This window comes from Arachis hypogaea, chromosome 3, assembly GCF_003086295.3.
Source record: "Arachis hypogaea cultivar Tifrunner chromosome 3, arahy.Tifrunner.gnm2.J5K5, whole genome shotgun sequence".
In the NCBI taxonomy this organism is placed as follows: Eukaryota; Viridiplantae; Streptophyta; class Magnoliopsida; order Fabales; family Fabaceae; genus Arachis; species Arachis hypogaea.
Window position 1 is genome coordinate 53,474,362 of NC_092038.1, and position 23,601 is coordinate 53,497,962.

The window sequence follows — 23,601 nt, forward strand, 5'->3', positions numbered from 1 at the left end:
GGAATAATTTATTTTTGTTGCTATAGAGTCATTAAATTCTGAGTCCTTTATTCCCTTTTCAAAATTTTTCAAAGATATTATTTTTCTTTATCAAATTTTTAATTTTCGTGAGTTTAGTGTTTTGTTCTAAGTTTGGTGTTTTCTTGTCAATCTTTTTATAATTTTCGAAAATTTTATTGAAGTTTTCTAAAAATTTTAAGTTTGGTGTTCTTTCTTTTGTTCTTGTGTTCTTGTGAATCTTTAAGGCGTTCTTGAGTCTTTCTTGTATTTTGATCTTAAAATTTTTAAGTTTGGTGTTCCTTGGTGTTTTTCCTCCAAAATTTTCGAAAATAAGGAGCATTAGATCTAAAAATTTTAAGTCTTGTGTCTTTTATGTGTTTTCTCTTTCATAAAAAAAATTCAAAATTCAAAAAAAATATCTTTTCTAACTAATTTTAAACTATATTTTCGAAATTTTTTATATAAAAAATTTCAGATTTCAATATCAAAATTTTTCAAATCTTATCCTTTTAAGATTTCAAAAAAATTATTTTATCTTTTTTCAAAAATATCCTAACCACGTTCTCTCTCCTCACTTTTTCGAAAATCTTCATAAAATATTTTCAAATCGTTATTAATTTTTATTTTTTTCTTATTTTTATTTCGGTTTTTATTTTATTTTATTTTATTTCGAAAATAATAATAATAATAATAATAATAATAATAATAATAATAATAATAATAATAATAATAATAATAATAATAATAATAAATAAACAATATCAACATCCATATCATCTCCCTTGCTCCATCATGGAACTAAGTGGAAATGAACAGTCCAGAAGGACTCTGTGGTCATATGCTAACCCCACTATTGCTTCATATGGGAGTAGTATCTGTATACCCTCCATCAGAGTCAGTAGTTTTGAGTTGAATCCTCAGCTCATCATCATGGTGCAGCAAAGTTGCCAGTATTCCGGTCTTCTACAAGAAGAACCTACAGAGTTTCTGGCACAATTTTTACAAATTGATGACACAGTACATGATAAGAAAGTAGATCAGGATGTCTACAGATTATTACTGTTTCCATTTGCTGTAAAGGACCAAGCTAAGAGGTGGCTAAATAACCAACCTAAGAACAGCATAAAGACATGGAAACAGCTGTCAGAAAAATTCCTGAATCACTATTTTCCTCCAAAACGGATGACACAGCTAAGGCTAAGCATCCAAGGCTTCAAACAAGGAGATAATGAATCCATTTATCATGCCTGGGAAAGATACAGAGAGATGCTAAGAAAATGCCCCTCTGAAATGTTTTTAGAGTGGGTGCAGTTAGACATCTTCTACTATGGGCTTATAGAAAGAGCTCAGATTTCTCTAGATCACTCAGCTGGTGGATCTATACACATGAGAAAGACAATAGAAGAAGCTCAAGAGCTCATTGATACAGTTGCCAGAAATCAGCATCTGTACCTAAGTAGTGAACCTTCCATGAAAGAAGAGGCTAAAATAGTAATTGCTAAAGTAAGTCCTGCAGAACAAGTTACAGAATTCAATCAGCAATTGGATTTTCTAACAAAACAGTTAGCCGAATTCAAGGAGATATTACAAGAAACAAGAATGGCTAATATGAATATGGAAGTACAGTTGAAGCAAACAGAACAACAGCTATCAAAACAAATAACAGAAGAGTGCCAAGCAGTTCAATTAAGAAGTGGAAAAATATTAAAAACATCACTTCAAGATAGAAGGAAGCCAAGAAATGAGCAAACTACCCAAAATCCCTCAGGAAGAGGAGAAACCTCCTAAACCCGTGCTCAAACCATTATCTCTATCCCTAAAATATGCATTTCTGGGAAAAAGCGATACCTTTCCTGTAATCATAAGCTCTACCTTAGAGCCACAGGAAGAGGAAGCACTAATTCAAGTGCTAAAGACACACAAGACAGCTCTTGGGTGGTCCATCAGTGATCTTAAGGGCATTAGCACAGCCAGATGCATGCACAAGATCTTATTGGTGGGTGACGCCAAACCAGTGGTTCAACCATAAAGGCGGCTGAATCCAGCCATGAAGGAAGTGGTGCAGAAAGAGGTCACTAAATTACTAGAGGCTGGGATTATTTATCCTATTTCTGATAGCCCCTGGGTAAGCCCTGTCCAAGTCGTCCCTAAGAAGGGTGGCATGACAGTGGTTCATAATAAAAAAAATGAACTGGTTCCTACAAGAACAGTTACAGGGTGGCGTATGTATATTGATTATAGAAGGTTCAATACAGCTACCAGAAAGGATCATTTTCCTTTACCATTCATAGATCAGATGCTAGAAAGACTAGCAGATCATGAATACTACTGCTTCCTGGATGGATATTCAGGTTATAATCAAATTACATTAGATCCAAAAGATCAAGAGAAAACCGCATTCACATGTCCATCTGGAGTATTTGCATACAGAAGGATGCCATTTGGCCTGTGCAATGCACCTGCAACCTTTCAAAGGTGCATGCTCTCAATTTTCTCTGATATGGTGGAAAAATTTCTGGAAGTCTTCATAGATGACTTTTCAGTATTTGGAGACTCATTCAGCTCCTGTCTTGACCATCTAGCACTTGTTCTAAAGAGATGCCAAGAGACCAACCTAGTTTTAAACTGGGAGAAATGTCACTTTATGGTGACTGAAGGAATTGTCCTTGGGCACAAAATCTCGAACAGGGGAATAGAGGTGGATCAAGCTAAACTAAATCTCGAACAGGGGAATAGAGGTGGATCAAGCTAAGGTAGAGGTAATTGAAAAATTACCACCACCAGCCAATGTTAAGGCAATCAGAAGCTTTCTGGGGCATGCAGAATTCTATAGGAGGTTTATAAAGGATTTTTCAAAAATTGCCAAACCTCTAAATAATCTGCTAGCTGCTGACACGCCATTTATCTTTGATAAGGAGTGTCTGCAGGCGTTTGAGATTCTGAAAGCTAAGCTGGTCACAGCACCAGTCATCTCTGCACCAGACTAGACATTACCATTTGAATTAATGTGTGATGCCAGTGACCATGCCATTGGTGCAGTGTTGGGACTGAGACATGACAACTGCACGTCATTTACTATGCCAGTCGTGTTTTAAATGATGCACAGAAGAATTACACAACCACAGAAAAAGAGCTGCTTGCAGTGGTTTACGCCATTAACAAGTTTAGATCCTATTTAGTAGGATCAAAAGTGATTGTGTACACTGATCATGCTGCTCTTAAATATCTACTCACAAAACAGGATTCAAAACCCAGACTTATCAGATGGGTGTTGCTTCTACAAGAGTTTGATATAGAAATAAGAGACAGAAAAGGGACAGAAAACCAAGTAGCAGATCACCTGTCTCGAATAGAACCAGTAGAAGTGGCGTCCCTCCCTCTTATTGAGATCTCTGAAACCTTTCTAGATGAGCAACTCTTTGCCATCCAGGAAGTGCCATGGTTTGCAGACATTGCAAACTACAAGGCAGTGAGGTTCATACCCAAAGAGTACAGTAGGCAGCAATCAAAGAAATTGATCACAGATGCAAAGTACTATCTTTGGGATGAACCATATCTCTTCAAGAGATGTGCAGACGGAGTAATCCGTAGATGTGTGCCTAAAGAAGAAGCCGCAGAAGATCCTATGGCATTGGCATGGATCACAATATGGAGGACATTTTGGAAGTGAGCGAACAGCCACAAGAGTCCTCCAATGTGGCTTCTACTGGCCTACTCTCTATAAAGATTCCCGAGTGTTTGTACTTAATTGTGACAGTTGCCAAAGATCTGGTAATCTGCCTCACAGTTATGCCATGCCTCCACAAGGAATCTTGGGGAATGAGTTGTTTGATGTATGGGGTATTGACTTCATGGGGCCTTTCCCACCATCATACTCAAACACTTACATTCTGGTGGCAGTGGATTATGTATCCAAATGGGTGGAAGCTATTGCTACACCCACTAATGACACTAAGACAGTGTTAAAATTCCTCCAGAAACACATCTTCAGCATATTTGGCACCCCTAGAGTACTAATCAGTGATGGGGGTACTCATTTCTGCAATAAACAACTCTACTCTGCTTTGGTTCGTTATGGAGTTAGCCACAGGGTGGCCACTCCATATCACCCACAGACAAATGGGCAAGCTGAAGTCTCAAATAGAGAACTCAAAAGAATCCTAGAACGGACTGTAATTAACCATAGAAGGGATTGGGCAAGAAGCTTGGATGATGCTCTGTGGGCATACAGAACAGCATTCAAGACCCCTATAGGGACCTCTCCATACCAGCTTGTGTATAGAAAGGCATGTCACTTGCCAGTGGAACTGGAATATAAGGCCTACTGGGCAACCAGATTCCTGAACCTTGATGCCAAGTTAGTTGGAGAACAATGATTGCTCCAGTTAAATGAGCTAGAGGAATTTAGACTCAATGCTTTCGAGAATGCAAAAATATACAAAGAGAAAGCAAAAAGATGGCATGATAAGAAATTGTCATCCAGAGTCTTTGAGCCAGGGCAGAAAGTTCTGCTATTTAATTCTAGGCTCAGATTATTCCCCGGGAAATTAAAGTCCCAGTGGAGAGGTCCATATGTGATTACAAGCGTGTCACCATATGGATACGTAGAGCTTCAGGATAATGATTCTAATAAAAAGTTCATTGTTAATGGACAGAGAGTCAAACATTATCTTGAAGGCAATTTTGAGCAAGAATGCTCAAAACTGAGGCTTGATTAAAGCTTAGTAATAGTCCAGCTAATGACAATAAAGAAGCGCTTGCTGGGAGGCAACCCAGCCATTTACAAAGTTTATTTGTTAATTAATTGATTTTTTACAGGTATATGTCAAGTATCTTCAAGGTAAAATAGCAATTGCTTGAATTCACAGAGTTACAAGGGAATTTGGAAGTTCACTGGCGTGAAAAAGCCAGTAAGAAACATTTTGAGCGTTGAACACCCAAAAGAAGCATCCACTGGGCGTTTAATGCCAGTAAGGATAGCCCTCTGGGCGTTGAACGCTAGAAAGAAGCTCCTTCTGGGCGTTTAACGTCAGAATTACAGCATCCTGGGCGTTCAGAAAAATGCCCAGTGACAAAGGACTTCCTGGCATTCAACGCCAGAAAGAAGCAACAGCTGGGCATTGAACGCCCAGGAGAAGCAGCAATTGGGCGTTAAACGCCCAAACATTGCAGCGTTTGGGCGTTTAACGCCAGAATGGTGGGGAGGAGGTAAAATTCGTTTTTCTTCACAAATTTTTTAATTTTTATGTTTCAATTCATGATTTCTTGCATAAACATGTTTCAAAATATCATCCTTCAATTCCAAAAATTTTAATCCTAATTTCTAAAAACCCTAATTTCTAAAATCCCTTTTTCAAAAATATTAAATGTATCTTAATCCATAAAGACAAATCTTTTTCCAATCCAACCCAACTCTCTTTTTTAAGTTTTTCAAAACTCAATTATCTTTTAAAATCTTCTTTCAAAATTAAAATTAAAATTTATCTTTTCCAAATATAATTAACATTTTTTATTTTTAAATTATATCTTTTTCTTATCATATTTATCTTTTTTAAATCATATCTTCTATCTTATCTTAAAATCTATCATATCCTCTTATCTTTTATAAAGAGCAGTGATGATTCACTGCATCATGTTGGGAAGAGAAGTAGAAGTTCATCAACTAATCTCATGTGAACTCTACAAAATAGCAAACAAGAACTCCAAAGATGCCAAATTGGCCTATCCAAGCTTAATTCCTATACTCTGCAGAGATGCTGGAGTAAGGATGGGAATAACTGAGTATATCTCGGTCGAGCGGCCAATCACTAAAACATCAATGGAAAGACAACAGCTGCAGGATGACGCAATCAAGAGGAGAGCACAAGAATTCCTCCTAGAACTCCCTCAATTCGAATATTGGGAGCATCTTGAGGCATCTGTTTCCAAGTTGCAAAAAGCTATGAACCAAATAAAGGAAGAACAGAATAATCAAAGTAGCATGCTTTACAAATTGGTTAGAGAACAAGAGGAGCAAGGGCGTGACTTGAGGGAGCTGAAGCGTCAGAAATTAATTCTTGAAGGACCAAGCACCCCACAGACTAGAGGAACATCCACTTCCCAAAATACAGGTTATTGAGTTCTAATTTTATCTTTAACTCTGTGATAGTGTTATTATAGGAATTTACCTTAGAAGTTATATAGGAGTAGTAGTAATTAGCATATCTATTTTGGTTTTATTTCCAATTAAGTTATAATTTATTTTTCTCATCATCATCAAACATGAATAAAATAGTAGATTTTTTAGAATAAAGAAGTAATTTATATTTTTCGAGTTCTTAATAAGAAAAATTATAATTAATTATATGTGGTGGCAATACTTTTTGTTCTCTGAATGAATGCTTGAACAGTGCATATTTTTTTATCTTGAATTTTATGAATATTGGCTCTTGAAAGAATGAGGAACATGAAAAATATTATTGCTGATCTGAAAAATCATGAATTTGATTCTTGAAGCAAGAAAAAGTAGTGAAAAAAAAAGCCAATAGCCCTTAAAACCAAAAGGCAAGGGTAATAAAGATCCAAGGCTTTGAGCATCAGTGGATAGGAGGGCCCAAGGAAGTAAATCCAGGCCCAAGCGGCTAAACCAAGCTGTCCCTAACCATGTGCTTGTGGCATGCAGGTCCAAGTGAAAATCTTGAGACTGAGTGGTTAAAGTCATGATCCAAAACAAAAAGAGTGTGCTTAAGAACTCTGGACACCTCTAATTGGGGACTTTAGCAAAGCTAAGTCACAATCTGAAAAGGTTCACTCAGTTATGTGTCTGTGGCATTTATGTATCCGGTGGTAATACTGGAAAACAAAGTGCTTAGGGCCATGGCCAAGACTCATAAAGTAACTGTGTTCAAGAATCAACATACTACACTAGGAGAATCAATAATACTATCTGAATTCTGAGTTCCTATAGATGCCAATCATTCTGAATTTCAAAGGATAAAGTGAGATGTCAAAACTGTTCAGAAGCAAAAAGCTACCAGTCCCGCTCATCTAACTAAAATCTGAGCTTCACTTGAAACTCTGAGATATTATTGCTTCTTAATTTCTTCTCATCCTGTTTTATTTATCTAGTTGCTTGAGGACAAGCAACAGTTTAAGTTTGGTGTTGTGATGAGCGGATATTTTATACGCTTTTTGGGGGTTTTTTAATGTAGATTTTAGCATGTTTTAATTAGTTTCTAATATAATTTTATTAGTTTTTAGGCAAAAATCATCTTTCTGGACTTTACTATGAGTTTGTGTGTTTTTCTGTGATTTCAGGTATTTTCTGACTGAAATTGAGGGAGTTGAGCAAAAATCTGACTTAGGCTGAAAAAGGACTGCTGATGCTGTTGGATCCTGACCTCCCTGCACTCGGAATGAACTTTTTAGAGCTACAGGAGTCCAATTGATGCGCTATCAATTGCGTTGGAAAGTCGACATCCAGGGCTTTCCAGCAATATATAATACTCCATACTCTGCACGAAGATAGGTGACATAAACTGGCGTTCAACGCCAGTTCCATGTTGCAGTCTGGCGTCCAACGCCAGAAACAGGTTACAAGTGGGAGTTCAACGCCCAAAACACGTTACAACCTGGCGTTCAACTCCAGAAACAGCCCAAGCACGTGAGAGGCTTAAGTCTCAGCCCCAGCACACACCAAGTGAGCCCCAGAAGTGGATTTCTGCACCAATTATCTTAGTTTACTCATTCTCTGTAAACCTAGGTTACTAGTTTAGTATTTAAACAACTTTTAGAGACTTATTTTGTACCTCATGACATTTTCAGATCTGAATTATATACTCTTTGACGGCATGAGTCTCTAAACTCCATTGTGGGGGGTGAGGAGCTCTGCAGCGTCTCGATGAATTAATGCAATTACTTCTGTTTTCCATTCAAACACGCTTGTTCTTATCTAAGATGTTCATTCTCGCTTAACTATGAAGAAGGTGATGATCCGTGACACTCATCACCTTCCTCAATCCATGAACGTGTGCCTGACAACCACCCCCGTTCTACATCAGATTGAATGAGTATCTCTTAGATTCCTTAATCAGAATCTTCGTGGTATAAGTTGGAATTGATGGCGGCATTCATGAGAATTCGGAAAGTCTAAACCTTGTCTGTGGTATTCCGAGTAGGATTCTGGGATTGGATGACTGTGTCGAGCTTCAAACTCGCAAGTGTTGGGCGTGATGACAAACGCAAAAGAATCAATGGATTCTATTCCGACATGATCGAGAACCAACAGCTGATTAGCCGTGCTGTGACAGAGCATTTGGACCATTTTCACTGAGAGGATGGCAAGTAGCCATTGACAATGGTGACACCCTACATATAGCTTTCCATGGAAGGATCCTTGCGTGTGGGAAGAGGATTACAAGAGAAAAGCTGAAATAAAGCAGACAAAGCATCTCCAAAAACTCCAACATATTCTCCATTATTAAAGTAACAATTATTTATTTTATGCTCTTTTATTTTTCTAATAATTCAAACTGATAATTTTAATTGATATCCTGACTAAGAATAATAAAATAAACATAGCTTGCTTCAAACCAATAATCTCTGTGGGATCGACCCTTACTCACGTAAGGTATTACTTGGACGACCCAGTGCACTTGCTGGTTAGTGGTACGAGATCATAAGAAATCTTGATTTTGATATTGGGATTAAAATTTCATTCACCATCTGCCATGGTGATGGGATGACTTCCAGGTTCCCCGGCAACGGTGCCAATGTTCAGAGGGTTACCTGAAACTGTAGGTCGATCTTGGATGAGATCTTCTGTAATGATTAGAGTTGCTGTGTCCGATTTGTTGGACTTGGTGGCGGTGCTGATTCCTTCGTCCCCACAGGGTGGAGGGTACCTGCAAGGGACTCCGATGCTTTAGTTAGCAAGGGTATTAAACAGGTATTGAGTAGAATCAGAGTATGAGTTATACCTGGGTGCTCCAACGTATTTATAATAGTATAGAGTGACCTTCTTAGATAAGATAAGTTAGTTATCTTATCTTATCTTTATCTTTTGAGTGAGGTCATCTTATCTTCAAAGGAACCGCCCTTCTCCCTGCGGGTTTGGACTGCCTTGGGCTTTGGTACACAGTCCTCTGTTAGGGCTCTTCTTTGGGCTTTCCTGTTGACTTGACCGAGCTCTCTGAGAAGAGGTCGGGTCATCCTAACCTGAAGAGGTTGGTCGCTTTGTCTGTAGAACATCCCGGGTCGGACAGCTAGACCCAGGGTATGAACAGTTGGGTTCCCATTATTTAACAACAATGATTTTTAATCCCATTTTAGCAGTAGTCTCTTTGCTTTTATCCTTTAACAAACCTTTAGTGAAAGGGTATACTAAATTTTCTTGAGATCCTACATAGGTAATGGTAATTACACCATCCTCTATTAATTGCCTCACAAACTCATGTCTCAAGCGTATATGTCTAGACTTTCCATTATAAATTTTATTATATGCTCAAAATATAGTTGATTCACTATCACAGAAGATTAAAATGGTTGTCATTTACTATGGCCATAACTTTATATCATTGGTGCGTGAAAATAGAACTCGCACAACTTTACCGGCAAATGCACCGGGTCATCCAAGTAATACCTCAGGTGAGTGAGGGTCGATCGCACAAGGATTGTTGGATTGAGCAAGCAATAGATATCTTGCTATGCATAGTCAGGTAAACAGTGAAAGATGGTTGTTGGTGTAAAACACATAAGTAGTAAAAAGGAAGTAAATAAAGCAATTAAACAGAATTAGAGTAAAACAATGATGAGAAAACAGTTAAGGTCTCGTAGATGTTTATTTTTCTGGATTAAAATGTCTCACCAACTATTATGACAATGGGTGATTCATTCTATGGCAAATCATAAGTGATTAAAACCTAATCTCTTAGTGATTTAATCTCCTCTAATCCTACTAAAACACCACAGACAAGGTTAGTTAATTCAGATCAGAGGGTGAAGTTTAGAAAACTAGTTTGGTGCCACAAAAACCTCAATTACCCAAAGCTAATAGGATTTTATGTCAAATATCCGATTAGTTCACATAATTAGCAGTTTAGGAGGAGTGTTTTCAAGCTGTTGCTCAAGAGAGATATCTCTCTCGAAAATCACAAGAGCTTATGTAGAATAAGGGTCATATTCTCGTTCCACCCAGATTCATAAGATTAAAAACAAAAAAACACCTTAGAATTGAATCAAACATTAATTAAAATGGAAGAATAACAGTTCTAATCCATAGAAATAAACAGAGCTCCTAATCTTAACCAGGAGATTTAGTTGCCCATAACTTTACAAAGAAAAATAGGTTTCGGAAAAAGATGTGGAAACAGAAGGATTCCAAAACCTAGGTGGTCTCCTCCTTAAATACTAACTTAATAATAAATGCTAAACCTAAAAGATATTATTTTAAAAAATTACAAAGATAAAATAAGATAATCCTAATAAGTGCTAAATCCACTTTCGAGGCTTAATAGATGTGAAACGGACAGCAAGCTGGCGTTCAATGCCAAGATTGGGCGTTGAATACCCAAAGAGGAGTGTGCGCTTCTAACTCTAGCCCCCTTGCTGGCATTGAACGCCAGGTTGGGCATTCAGTGCCCAAGGGGGAGTTGGCAGCTTTTTCATTACTTGCTCCAAGCTTCTCCAAACTGCTCCAAATTTTACCTAAAACCATAAAAATACAAGAAATCCAAAGGTAAATTTTGCACTAAATTATACTAAAACTTAAAAAAATCTAACTAAAAGCAATATAAAAATAACTAGAAAAGGGGTATAAGATGCACACGCATCACAACACCAAACTTGAACTCTTGCTTATCCTCATGTAGCCAAAAACAAAATAGGACTAAGGAAGTGAAAAATACACAAGATTAGAGTTATCAATCATGCATACTCTATTTCTGAATAGCTTTGGCATTTCACTATCCTTTGAAGCTCAGAAACATTAGCATTCTTTAAAACTATAACTCGGATGATATTATTGATTCTCTTCTTTAGGTTATTGTTGATTCTTGAACATAGCTTTTATTTCTTTTGGTGCTTTGCAACTTTTGAGCCTAGCCGTGACTCTAAGTGTTTTGTTTTCAAGCTTTACTTGATACATAAACACCATGGTGCACGAAATTCTGATCTCAATGGCGCCAACAACTTGGTACGCACAATTGTAATATCACTCTTTTTCACAACTTCGCACAACTAACCAGCAAGTGCACTGGGTTGTCCAAGTAATAAACCTTACGTGAGTAAGGGTCGATCCCACAGAGATTGTTGGTATGAAGCAAGCTATGGTCATCTTGTAAATCTCAGTAAGGCGGATTCTAATGGTTATAATGGTTTTTGAATATAAAGATAAATAAAGCATAAAATAAAGATAGAGATACTTATGTAATTCATTGGTGGGAATTTCAGATAAGCGCATGAAGATACTGTGTTCCTTCTTAATCTCTGCTTTTCTACTGCTTTTATCCAATCATTCTTAATCCTTTAAATGGCAAGCTGTATGTTGGGGAATCACTGTTGTCAATGGCTACCGTCCGTCCTCTCAGTGAAAATGGTCCAGGTGCGCTATCACCGCACGGCTAATCATCTGTTGGTTCTCGATCAGGTTGGAATAGAATCCAGTGATTCTTTTGCGTCTGTCACTACACCCAGCACTTGCGAGTTTGAAGCTCATCACAGTCATCCCTTCCCAGATCCTACTCGGAATACCACAGACAAGGTTTAGACTTTCCGGATCTCAGGAATGGCCACCAATAATTCTAGCTTATATCACGAAGACTCCGATCTTTCAGAATGGACGCTAAGAGATACACGCTCGATCTAAGGTAGAACGGAAGTGGTTGTCAGTCACGCGTTCATAGGTGAGAATGATGATGGGTGTCACGGATCATCACATTCATCATGTTGAAGTGCAGTGAATATCTTAGAATAAGAATAAGCATGAATTGAATAGAAAACAGTAGTAATTGCATTAATACTCGAAGAACAGCAGAGCTCCACACCTTAATCTATGGTGTGTAGAAACTCCACCATTGAAAATACATAAGTGCAAGGTCTAGGCATGGCAGAATGGACAGCCTCCCCAAATAGCATGTGAATTCGAAAATAGGGAAAAAGACCCCTAGTACAATAGTAAAAAGTTCTATTTATACTAAACTAGCTACTAGGGTTTACAAAAATAAGTCTAAGTGCAGAAATCCACTTCCGGGGCCTACTTTGGTGTGTGCTTGGGCTGAGCTTGAGCTTTACACGTGTAGAAGCTTCTCTTGGAGTTAAACGCCAAGCTGTAATGTATTTTTGGCGTTTAACTCTGGTTTGTGATGTGTTTCTGGCGTTTTACTCCAGAATGCAGCATGGAGCTGGCGTTGAACGCCAGTTTGCATCGTCTAAAATCGAATAAAGTATGAACTATGATATATTGCTGGAAAGCCCTGGATGTCTACTTTCCAACTCAATTGAGAGCGCTCCATTTGGAGTTCTGTAGCTCCATAAAATCTATTTCGAGTGCAGGGAGGTCAGAATCCAACAGCATCTGTAGTCCTTTTTCAGCCTCCTATCAGATTTTTGCTCAGGTCCCTCAATTTCAGCCAGAAAATACCTAAAATCACAAAAAAACACAAACTCATAGTAAAGTCCAGAAATGTGAATTTTTCATAAAAACTAATAAAAACATCCCTAAAAGTAGCTAGATCCTACTAAAAACTACCTAAAAACAATGCCAAAAAGCGTATAAATTATCCGCTCATCACAACACCAAACTTAAATTGTTGCTTGTTCCCAAGCAACTGAAAATCAAATAGGATAAAAAGAAGAGAATATACTATAAATCCCAAAATATCAATGAATATTAGTTCTAATTAGATGAGCGGGACTTGTAGCTTTTTCCTTCTAAACAGTTTTGGCATCTCACTTTATCCTTAGAAGTTTAGAATGATTGGCATCCATAGAAACTCAGAGTTCAGATAGTGTTATTGATTCTCCTAGTTAAGTATGTTGATTCTTGAACACAACTACTTTTATGAGTCTTGGTCGTGGCCCTAAGCACTTTGTTTTCCAGTATTACCACCGGATACATAAATGCCACAGACAAATGACTGGGTGAACCTTTTCTGATTGTGACTCAGCTTTGCTAAAGTCCCCAATTAGAGGTGTCCAGAGCTCTTAAGCACACTCTTTTTTCTTTGGATCGCGACTTCAACCACTCAGTCTCAAGCTTTTCACTTGGACCTTCATGACACAAGCACATGGTTAGGGACAGCTTGATTTAGCCGCTTAGGCCTGGATTTTATTTCCTTGGGCCCTCCTATCCATTGATGCTCAAATCCTTGGATCCTTTTTACCCTTGTCTTTTGGTTTTAAGGGCTATTGGCTTTTTCTGCTTGCTTTTTTCTTTTTTTTTTCACAAGCTTTGTTCTTCACTGCTTTTTCTTGCTTCAAGAATCAATTTTATGATTTTTCAGATCATCAATAACATTTCTCTTTTTCATTATTCTTTCAAGAGCCAACAATGTTAATATTCATAAACAACAAGATAAAAAATATGCAATGTTCAAGCATTCATTCAGAAAACAAAAAGTATTGTCACCACATTAATATAATTAAACTAATTTCAAGGATGAATTTGAAACTCATGTACTTCTTGTTCTTTTGTATTAAAAACATTTTTCATTTAAGAAAGGTGAAGGATTCATGGAATTATTCATAGCCTTAAGACATAGTTACTAGACACTAATGATCATGTAATAAAGACACAAACATAGACAAACATGAAGCTCAAAAATCGAAAAACAGAGAGATAAGAACAAGGAAGTTAAGGAATGAGTCCACCTTAGTGATGGTGACGCCTTCTTCTTGAAGGACCAATGGTGTTCTTGAGCTCCTCTATGTCTCTTCCTTGCCTTTGTTGCTCCTCCCTCATAGCTCTTTGATCTTCTCTAATCTCATTGAGAATGATGGAGTGTTCTTGGTGTTCCACCCTTAATTGGTTCATGTCATGACTCAATCCTTATAGAGAAGTGTTGAGTTGTTCCCAATATTTGTTTGGAGGAAAATGCATCCCTTAAGGCATCTCAGAGATTTCTTGATGATGAGCTTCCTCACGCGTCTCTTGAGATCCATGGATAGGCTCTGTTGTTTGCTCCATCCTCTTCTTAGTGATGGGCTTGTCCTCTTCAATGAGGATGTCTCCTTCTATGATAACTCCAGCTAAGTTGCATAGATGGCAAATGAGATGAGGAAAAGCTAGCCTTGCCAAGGTAGAGGGCTTTTTGGCTACTTTGTAGAGTTCTAGAGAGATGACTTCATGAACTTCTACTTCCTCTCCAATCATGATGCTATGGATCATGATGGCCCAATCCACAGTTACTTCGGATCAGTTGCTAGTGGGGATGATGGAGCGTTGGATGAACTCCAACCATCCTCTAGCCACAGGCTTAAGGTCCAGTCTTCTCAATTGAACCGGCTTGCTTTTTGAGTCACTTTTCCATTGAGCTCCTTCCACACATATGTCCATGAGGACTTGGTCCAACCTTTGATCAAAGTTTTCCCTTCTAGTGTAGGGGCGTGCGTCTTCTTGCATCATAGGCAAGTTGAACGCCAACCTTACATTCTCCGGACTGAAATCTAAGCATTTCTCTCGAACCATTGTAAGCCAATTCTTTGGGTTTGGGTTCATGCTTTGATCATGGTTCATGGTGATCATGCGTTTGCATAGAACTCTTGAACTATTAAGATTCCGACTTGTTGAATGGGATTGGAGAGAACTTCCCATCCTCTTCTTTATAATTTCTTGTTGGAACTCCAGATATTCGCCCTTTTTGAGCTTCAAAGGGACCTCAGGGATCACCTTTCTCTTGGCCACAACTTCATAGAAGTGGTCTTGATGGGCTTTTGAGATGAATGTCTCCATCTCCCATGACTCAGAGGTGGAAGCAATTTCCTTCCCTTTCCTCTTTCTTGAGCTTTCTCTGGCCTTAGGTGCCATCAATGGTTAAGAAAAAACAAAAAAGCTATGCTTTTACCACACCAAACTTAGAATGTTGCTCGCCCTCGAGCAAAAGAAGAAAAAATAGAAGAAGAAGAAGAAGATATGGAGGAGAGGGAGAGAGGTGTGGGTTTCGGCTAAGGGGGAGAAGAGAGGGTAGTGTTGTGTGAAAATAAAGAAGGATGGAGGGGTTTATATAGTGGAGGGAGAGGGGTTTGGGTTCAGTCATTTAGGGTGGGTTTGGGTGGGAAAGAGATTTTGAATTTGAAGGCAGGTGTGGTTTGTGGGGAAGAGTGGATGGATATGATTGGTGAAGGGGTAATGGGGAATAGAGATTGAGGTGATTGGTGAAGGGTATAGTGTTATTGGATTGTGTGAAGAAGAGAGAAGTGGGGTAGGTGGGGATCCTGTGGGGTCCACAGATCCTGATGTGATCTTGTGGTGTCCACAGATCTTGAGGTGTCAAGGATTTCTCATCCCTGCACCTTTTAGGTGTGTAAAACGCCCTTTGTATGCAATCTTGGCATTTAACGCTAGATTGATGCTTGTTTCTGGCGTTAAACGCCCAAATGTAGCTTGTTTATGGCGTTTAACGCCAGCTTGATGCTTGTTTCTGGTGTTAAACGCCAGCTTGGTGCTTGTTTCTGGCGTTAAATGCCACACAGATGCTTGTTTCTGGTGTTTAAATGTCAGACAGCTCTTCCTCCAGGGTGTACTTTTTTCTGCTATTTTTATTCTGTTTTTAATTTTTGCAATTGTTTTGTGACTCCACATGATCATAAACCTAATAAAACATAAAAGAACAATAGAAATATAGATAATTAAAAATTGGGTTACCTCCCAATAAGTGCTTCTTTAATGTCAATAGCTTGGCAGTGAGCTCTCATGGAGCTTCACAGATGTTCAGAGCATTGTTGGGACCACCCAACACCAAACTTAGAGTTTGAATGTGGGGGTTCAACACCAAATTTAGAGTTTGGTTGTGGCCTCCCAACACCAAACTTAGAGTTTGATTGTGGGGGCTTTGTTTGACTCTGTATTGAGAGAAGCTTTTCATGCTTCCTCTCCATGGTTGCAGAGGAAAATCCTTGAGCTTTAAACACAAGGTAGTCCTCATTCAATTGAAGGACTAGCTCTCCTCTGTCAACATCAATCACGGCTCCTACTGTGGCTAGGAAGGGTCTTCTAAGGATGATGCATTCATCCTCATCCTTCCCAGTGTCTAGGATTATGAAATCAACAGGGATGTAAAGGCCTTTAACCTTCACTAACACGTCCTCTACCAATCCATAAGCTTGTTTTATTAACTTGTCTGCCATCTCTAATGAGATTCTTGCCGCTTGTACCTTAAAGATCCCCAGTTTCTCCATTACAGAGAGTGGCATAAGATTTATACTTGACCCCAGGTCATATAGAGCCTTCTCAAAGGTCATGGTGCCTATAGTATAGGGTATTAAGACTTTACCAGGATCTTGTTTCTTTGGAGGTAAAGTTTGCTGAATCCATGTATTTAGTTCACTAATGAGCAAGGGAGGTTCACCTTCCCAAGTCTCATTACCAAACAACTTGGCATTCACCTTCATGATGGCTCCTAGATATTGAGCAACTTACATTTCAGTTACATCTTCATCCTTTTTAGAGGAAGAATATTTCTCAGAGCTCATGAATGGCAGAAGGAAGTTTAATGGAATCTCTATGGTCTCTATATGAGCCTTAGATTCCTTCAAGTCCTCAATATGGAACTTCTTTCTGTCTGGGGACGTCCCATGAGATCTTCCTCATTGGGATTCACGTCCTCCCCTTCCTCCTTGGATTCGGCCATTTTGATAATATCAATGGCCTTGCACTCTCTTTTTGGATTCTATTCTGTATTGCTTGGGAGAGCACTAGGAGGAGTTTTAGTGATTTTCTTATTCAGCTGATCCACTTGTGCCTCCAAGTTTCTAATGGAGGACCTTTTTTCATTCTTGAAACTTAAAGTGGCCTTAGATAGATCAGAGACTATGTTTACTAAGCTAGAGGGGCTTTGCTTAGAATTCTCTGTCTGTTGCTGAAAAGATGATGGAAAAGGCTTGCTATTGCTAAACCTGTTTCTTCCACCATTATTAAAGCCTTGTTGGGGCTTTTGTTGATCATTCTATGAGAAATTTGGATGATTTCTCCATGAGGGATCATAGGTGTTTCCATAGGCTTCACCCATGTAATTCACCTCTGCCATTTCAAGGTTCTCAGGATCATAAGCTTCTTCTTCAAAAGATGCTTTTTTAGTACTATTGGATTCATTTTGCAATCCATTCAAACTCTAAAAAATCATGTTGACTTGCTGAGTCAACATTTTGTTCTGAGCCAGTATGGCATTTAGAGCATCAATTTCAAGAACCCTCTTCCTCTGAGGCATCCCATTACTCACAGGATTCCTTTCAGAAGTGTACATGAATTGGTTATTTGCAACCATGTCAATGAGTTCTTGAGCTTCTGCATGCGTTTTCTTTAGGTGAATGGATCCACCTGCAGAATGGTCCAGTGACATCTTCGAGAACTCAAATAGACCATCATAGAATATATCCAAAATGGTCCACTCTGAAAGCATGTCAGAAGGACACTTTTAGGTCAACTACTTGTATCTTTCCCAAGCTTCATAGAGGGATTCACCATCTTTTTGCCTGAAGGTCTGAACATCCACTCTAAGCTTGCTCAACTTTTGAGGAGGAAAGAACTTGGCCAAGAAGGCCGTGACTAGCTTATCCCAAGAGTCTAGGCTATCTTAAGGTTGTGAGTCCAACCATGTTCTCGCTCTGTCTCTTACAGCAAAAGGGAAAAGCATGAGCCTGTAGACTTCAGGATCTACTCTGTTTGTCTTAACAGTATCACAGATCTGCAAGAACTCAGTTAAAAACTGATAGGGATCTTTTGATGGAAGTCCATGAAACTTGCAGTTTTGTTGCATTAGAGCAACTAGTTGAGGCTTCAGCTCAAAATTGTTTGCTCCAATGGCAGGGATTAAGATGCTTCTTCGATAAAAATTGGAAGTAGGTATAGTATAATCACCAAGCATCCTCCTTGCATTGCTGTTGGGTTCGGCCATGTCTCTTTCTTTTTCGAGATTCTCTGTAAGGTTTTCTATGGATTGTTGTGCTTTAGCTTCTCTTAGCTTCTTCTTCAGAGTCCTTTCAGGTTCAGGATCTGCTTCAACAAGAATGTCCTTGTCCTTGCTCCTGCTCATATGAAAAAGAAGAGAACAGAAAAGAAGAGGAATCCTCTATGTCACAGTGTAGAGATTCCTTTCTGTGAGTTGAAGAGAAGAAAAATAGAAGAGGAAAAATTTGAACACAGAGAGAGAAGAGAAGAGGGTTCAAATTATGAGTAGAAGAGAAGTGTTAATAATTAAATAAATAAATAGAAGAAGATGAGAGGGAGAGAATTTCGAAAATTGTTTTTGAAAAATGGTTAGTGATTTTTGAAAATTAAGAGAAGAAATAAAATTAAAATTAAAATTTGAAACAATTAGTTAAATAAAAAGATTTTTGAAAAAGGGTGAGGAATTTTCAAAAATTAGAGAGAGAAAAGTAGTTAGGTGGTTTTGAAAAAGATAAGAAACAAACAAAAAGTCAATTAGTTAATTGAAAAAGATTTGAAAATCAATTTTGAAAAGATAAGAAGTTAGAAAAGATTTTGAAATTGATTTTGAAAAAGATATGATTGAAGAGATATGATTGAGATTTGTTTTGAAAAAGATTTGAAAAGGTAATTAAAAAGATTTGATTTTTAAAATTAAAATTGATTACTTGACTAACAAGAAACTAAAAGATATGATTCTAGAATTTAAAGATTGAACCTTTCTTAACAAGAAAGTAACAAACTTCAAATTTTTGAATCAATCACATTAATTATTAATAAAGTTTTCGAAAATTATGAAATAAAATTAAGAAAAAGATTTTGAAAATCAATTTTTTTTTTAAATTTTCGAAAAATAATAAGAAAAATGAAAAAGATTTGATTTTTGAAAAGGATTTTGAAAAGATAGGATTTTTAAAAATGAAATCTTGAGTTGACTAACAAGAAACAACTTATTTTAAAAAATTTTTACTAAGTCAACCCAAAGATTTCGAAATTTATGAGAGAAATAAGGAAAATATATTTTTTGATTTTTTTGAGTTTAATGTGGAAAGAGAAAAACAACAAAATGACTCAAGACATAAAAATTATGAATCAAAACAACTAATGCATGCAAGAATACTATGAATGTTAAGATGAACACCAAGAACACTTTGAAGATCAAGATTAACATCAAGACTTATTTTCGAAAAATTTTCAAGAGAGGAAAACATGCAAGACACCAAACTTAGAAATTTTCAATGCTTAGACACTATGAATGCAAAAATGCATATGAAAAACAACAAAAGACACAAAACAAGAAAATATGAAGATCAAACAAGAAGGCTTATCAAGAACAACTTGAATATCATGAAGAACACCATGCATGAGTTTTTCGAAAATATTTTTGAGGAAAAAATAAAAAATATGCAATTGACACCAAACTTAAAAATTGACTCTAGACTCAAACAAGAAACACAAAATATTTTTGATTTTATGATTTTATAATTTTTTTTGGATTTTTTTTTGAAAACTATTTTTAGAAAACCAAAAAAGAAGAAAAATTTTAAAAAGATTTTTGAAAACTTTTTGAAAAGAAAATTACCTAATTTAAGCAACAAGATGAACTGTCAGTTGTCCAAACTCAAACAATCCCCGGCAACGGCGCCATAAACTTGGTGCACGAAATTGTGATCTCTATGGCGCCAACAACCTGGTACGCACAATTGTAATATCACTCTTTTTTACAACTTCGCACAACTAACCAGCAAGTGCACTGGGCCGTCCAAGTAATAAACCTTACGTGAGTAAGGGTCGATCCCACGGAGATTGTTGGTATGAAGCAAGCTATGGTCATCTTGTAAATCTCAGTCCGGCGGATTCTAATGGTTATAATGGTTTTCGAATATAAAGATAAATAAAGCATAAAATAAAGATAGAGATACTTATGTAATTCATTGGTGAGAATTTCAGATAAGCGCATGAAGATACTATGTTCCTTCTGAATCTCTGCTTTCCTACTGCTTTCATCCAATCATTCTTACTCCTTTCCATGGTAAGCTGTATGTTGGGATCACCGTTGTCAATGGCTACCGTTCGTCCTCTCAGTGAAAATGGTCCAGGTGCGCTGTCACCGCACGGCTAATTATCTGTCGGTTCTTGATCATGTTGGAATAGAATCCAGTGATTCTTTTGCATCTGTCACTACGCCCAACACTCGCGAGTTTGAAGCTCGTCACAGTTATCCCTTCCCAGATCCTACTCGGAATACCACAAACAAGGTTTAGACTTTTTGGATCTCAGGAATGGCCACCAATAATTCTAGCTTATACCATGAAGACTCCGATCTTTCGAAATGGAGGCTAAGAGATACACGCTCGATCTAAGGTAGAACGGAAGTGGTTGTCAGTCACGCGTTCATAGGTGAGAAGGATGATGAGTGTCACGGATCATCACATTCATCATGTTGAAGTACAGTGAATATCTTAGAATAAGAATAAGCATGAATTGAATAGAAAACAGTAGTAATTGCATTAATACTCGAGGAACAGCAGAGCTCCACACCTTAATCTATGGTGTGTAGAAACTCCACCGTTGAAAATACATAAGTGCAAGGTCTAGGCATGGCCGAATGACCAGCCTCCCCAAATAGCATGTGAATTTGAAAATAGGGGAAAAGACCCCTAGTACAATAGTAAAAAGTTCTATTTATACTAAACTAGCTACCAGGGTTTACAGAAATAAGTCTAAGTGCTGAAATCCACTTCTGCGGCCTACTTTGGTGTGTGCTTGGGCTAAGCATGAGCTTTACACGTGCAGAGGCTTCTCTTGGAGTTAAACGCCAAGTTGTAACATATTTTTGAAGTTTAACTCTGGTTTAAGACGTGTTTCTGGCGTTTTACTCCAGAACGCAGCATGGAGCTGGCGTTGAACGCCAGTTTGAATCATCTAAACTCGAATAAAGTATAAACTATTATATATTTCTGGAAAGCCATGGATGTCTACTTTCCAACGCATTTGAGAGCATGCCATTTGGAGTTTTGAAGCTCCAGAAAATCCATTTTGAGTGCAGGGAGGTCCGAATCCAACAGCATCTATAGTCCTTTTTCAGCCTCCTATCAGATTTTTGCTCAGGTCCCTCAATTTCAGCCAGAAAATACCTGAAATCACAGAAAAACACACAAACTCATAGTAAAGTCTAGAAATGTAAATTTTTCATAAAAACTAATAAAACATCCCTAAAAGTAGCTAGATCCTACTAAAAACTACCTAAAAACAATGCCAAAAAGCATATAAATTATCCGCTCATCACACCACAAGCACTTAATTGAGGGAACCTTTTGGATTCGACTTTTACTTTGCTTTTATTCCCAGTTAGTGATGCTCAGAGTCTTAGGCGTACTCTTTACAGCATTGGGTCATGACTTTAAGTGTTCAGTTTCATGGGTTTCTTGATCAGTAGCGGAGCTTGAAACAAAATTTTTGGGGGGCAAAAATTTAACATAAAAATTTAATAATAATATTTATATCAAAATAAAATTTATAAATATAATTATTCTTTAAGTTTGTTATGTACTAAGAAGATAATAAATAAATACTTCTACAGATAAAAAATATAAAATAGTTTATAATGGTACTCTTCGAGTTTTAAATGACTTAAAATCTTCAATAATTGAATCAGAACTAAACTTTTCAGCAATTTCTTTGTCAATGTAAATAACCAAACTATCTGCAAGAAAGTCGACTTCCATCTTGTTTCTTAACATTGTCTTTATTATTTTCATTGCTGAAAATGATCGCTCTGTGGTAGCTGTAGAAACTGGAAGAGTTAATATCAGACTGATGAGCGGATAATTTATACGCTTTTTGGCATTGTTTTTAGTATGTTTTTAGTATGTTTTAGTTAGTTTTTATTATATTTTTATTATTTTTTAGTTAAAATTCACTTTTCTGGACTTTACTATGAGTTTGTGTGTTTTTCTGTGATTTCAGGTATTTTCTGGCTGAAATTGAGGGACCTAAGCAAAAATCTGATTCAGAGGCTAAAAAGGACTGCAGATGCTGTTGGATTCTGACCTCCCTGCACTCGAAGTAGATTATCTAGAGCTACAGATACCCAATTGGCGCGCTCTCAATTGCTTTGAAAAGTAGACATCCTGGGCTTTCCAGCAATGTATAATAGTCTATACTTTGTCCGAGATTTGATGGCTCAAATCGGCGTTCCAAATCAGCTCAAAACTGCCCGTCGTTAAACGCCGAAACTGGCACAAGAATGGGAGTTAAACGCCCAAACTAGCACAAAAGCTGGCGTTTAACTCCAAGAGAAGTCTCTACACGAAAATGCTTCAATGCTCAGCCCAAGCACACACCAAGTGGGCTCGGAAGTGGATTTTTATGTCATTTACTCATTTTTGTAAACCCTAGCTACTAGTTCTCTATAAGTAGGACCTTTTGCTATTGAATTTTAGTCTTTTGATCACTTATATCTTTTGATAATGTTTTTATGATTGACCCTCTTTGGGAGGCTGGCCATTCGGCCGCGCCTAGACCTTGTTCTTATGTATTTTCAACGGTGGAGTTTCTACACACCATAGATTAAGGTGTGGAGCTCTGCTGTACCTCGAGTATTAATGCAATTACTATTGTTCTTCTATTCAATTCATCTTATTCTTGTTCTAAGATATTCATTTGCACCCAAGAACTTGATGAATGTGATGATTATGTGACGCTCATCATCATTCTCACTTATGAACGCGTGCCTGACAACCACTTCCGTTCTACAAGCAAACAAGGCTTGAATGTTTATCTCTTGGGTTCCTTAATCAGAATCTTCGTGGTATAAGCTTGAATTGATGGCGGCATTCAAGAGAATCCGGAAGGTCTAAACTTTGTCTGTGGTATTCTGAGTAGGATTTAAGGATTGAATGACTGTGACGAGCTTCAAACTCGCGATTGTGGGGCGTTAGTGACAGACGCAAAAGAATCACTGGATTCTATTCCGACATGATCAAGAACCGACAGCTGAGTAGCCATACTGTGACAGAGCGCGTTGAACATTTTCACTGAGAGGATGGGACTGTAGCCATTGACAATGGTGATGCCCAACATACAGCTTGCATGGAAAGGAGTAAGAAGGATTGGATGAAGACAGTAGGAAAGCAGAGAGACGGAAGGGACAAAGCATCTCCATACGCTTATCTGAAATTCTCACCAATGAATTACATAAGTATCTCTATCTTTATCTTCATGTTTTATTCATCATTCATAACCATTTGAATCTGCCTGACTGAGATTTACAAGATGACCATAGCTTGCTTCATACCAACAATCTTCGTGGAATCGACCCTTACTCGCGTAAGGTTTATTACTTGGACGACCCAGTGCACTTGCTGGTTAGTTGTGCGAAGTTGTGATAAAGAGTTGAGATTGCAATTGAACGTACCATGTTGATGGCGCCATTGATGATCACAATTTCGTGCACCACAGACAAATCAATCTATCAATCA

At 37.7% G+C, this 23,601-nt stretch overlaps 1 non-coding gene across 1 annotated transcript; it reads left to right on the forward strand.

The window, feature by feature from the left end:
* The first annotated feature begins 17,585 nt into the window (after nucleotides 1-17,585).
* Nucleotides 17,586-17,693, forward strand: LOC112793031 (small nucleolar RNA R71). Its single transcript, XR_003197742.1, has one exon. It is a non-coding gene; the product is annotated as a small nucleolar RNA R71 (small nucleolar RNA).
* Nucleotides 17,694-23,601: the final 5,908 nt, after the last annotated feature.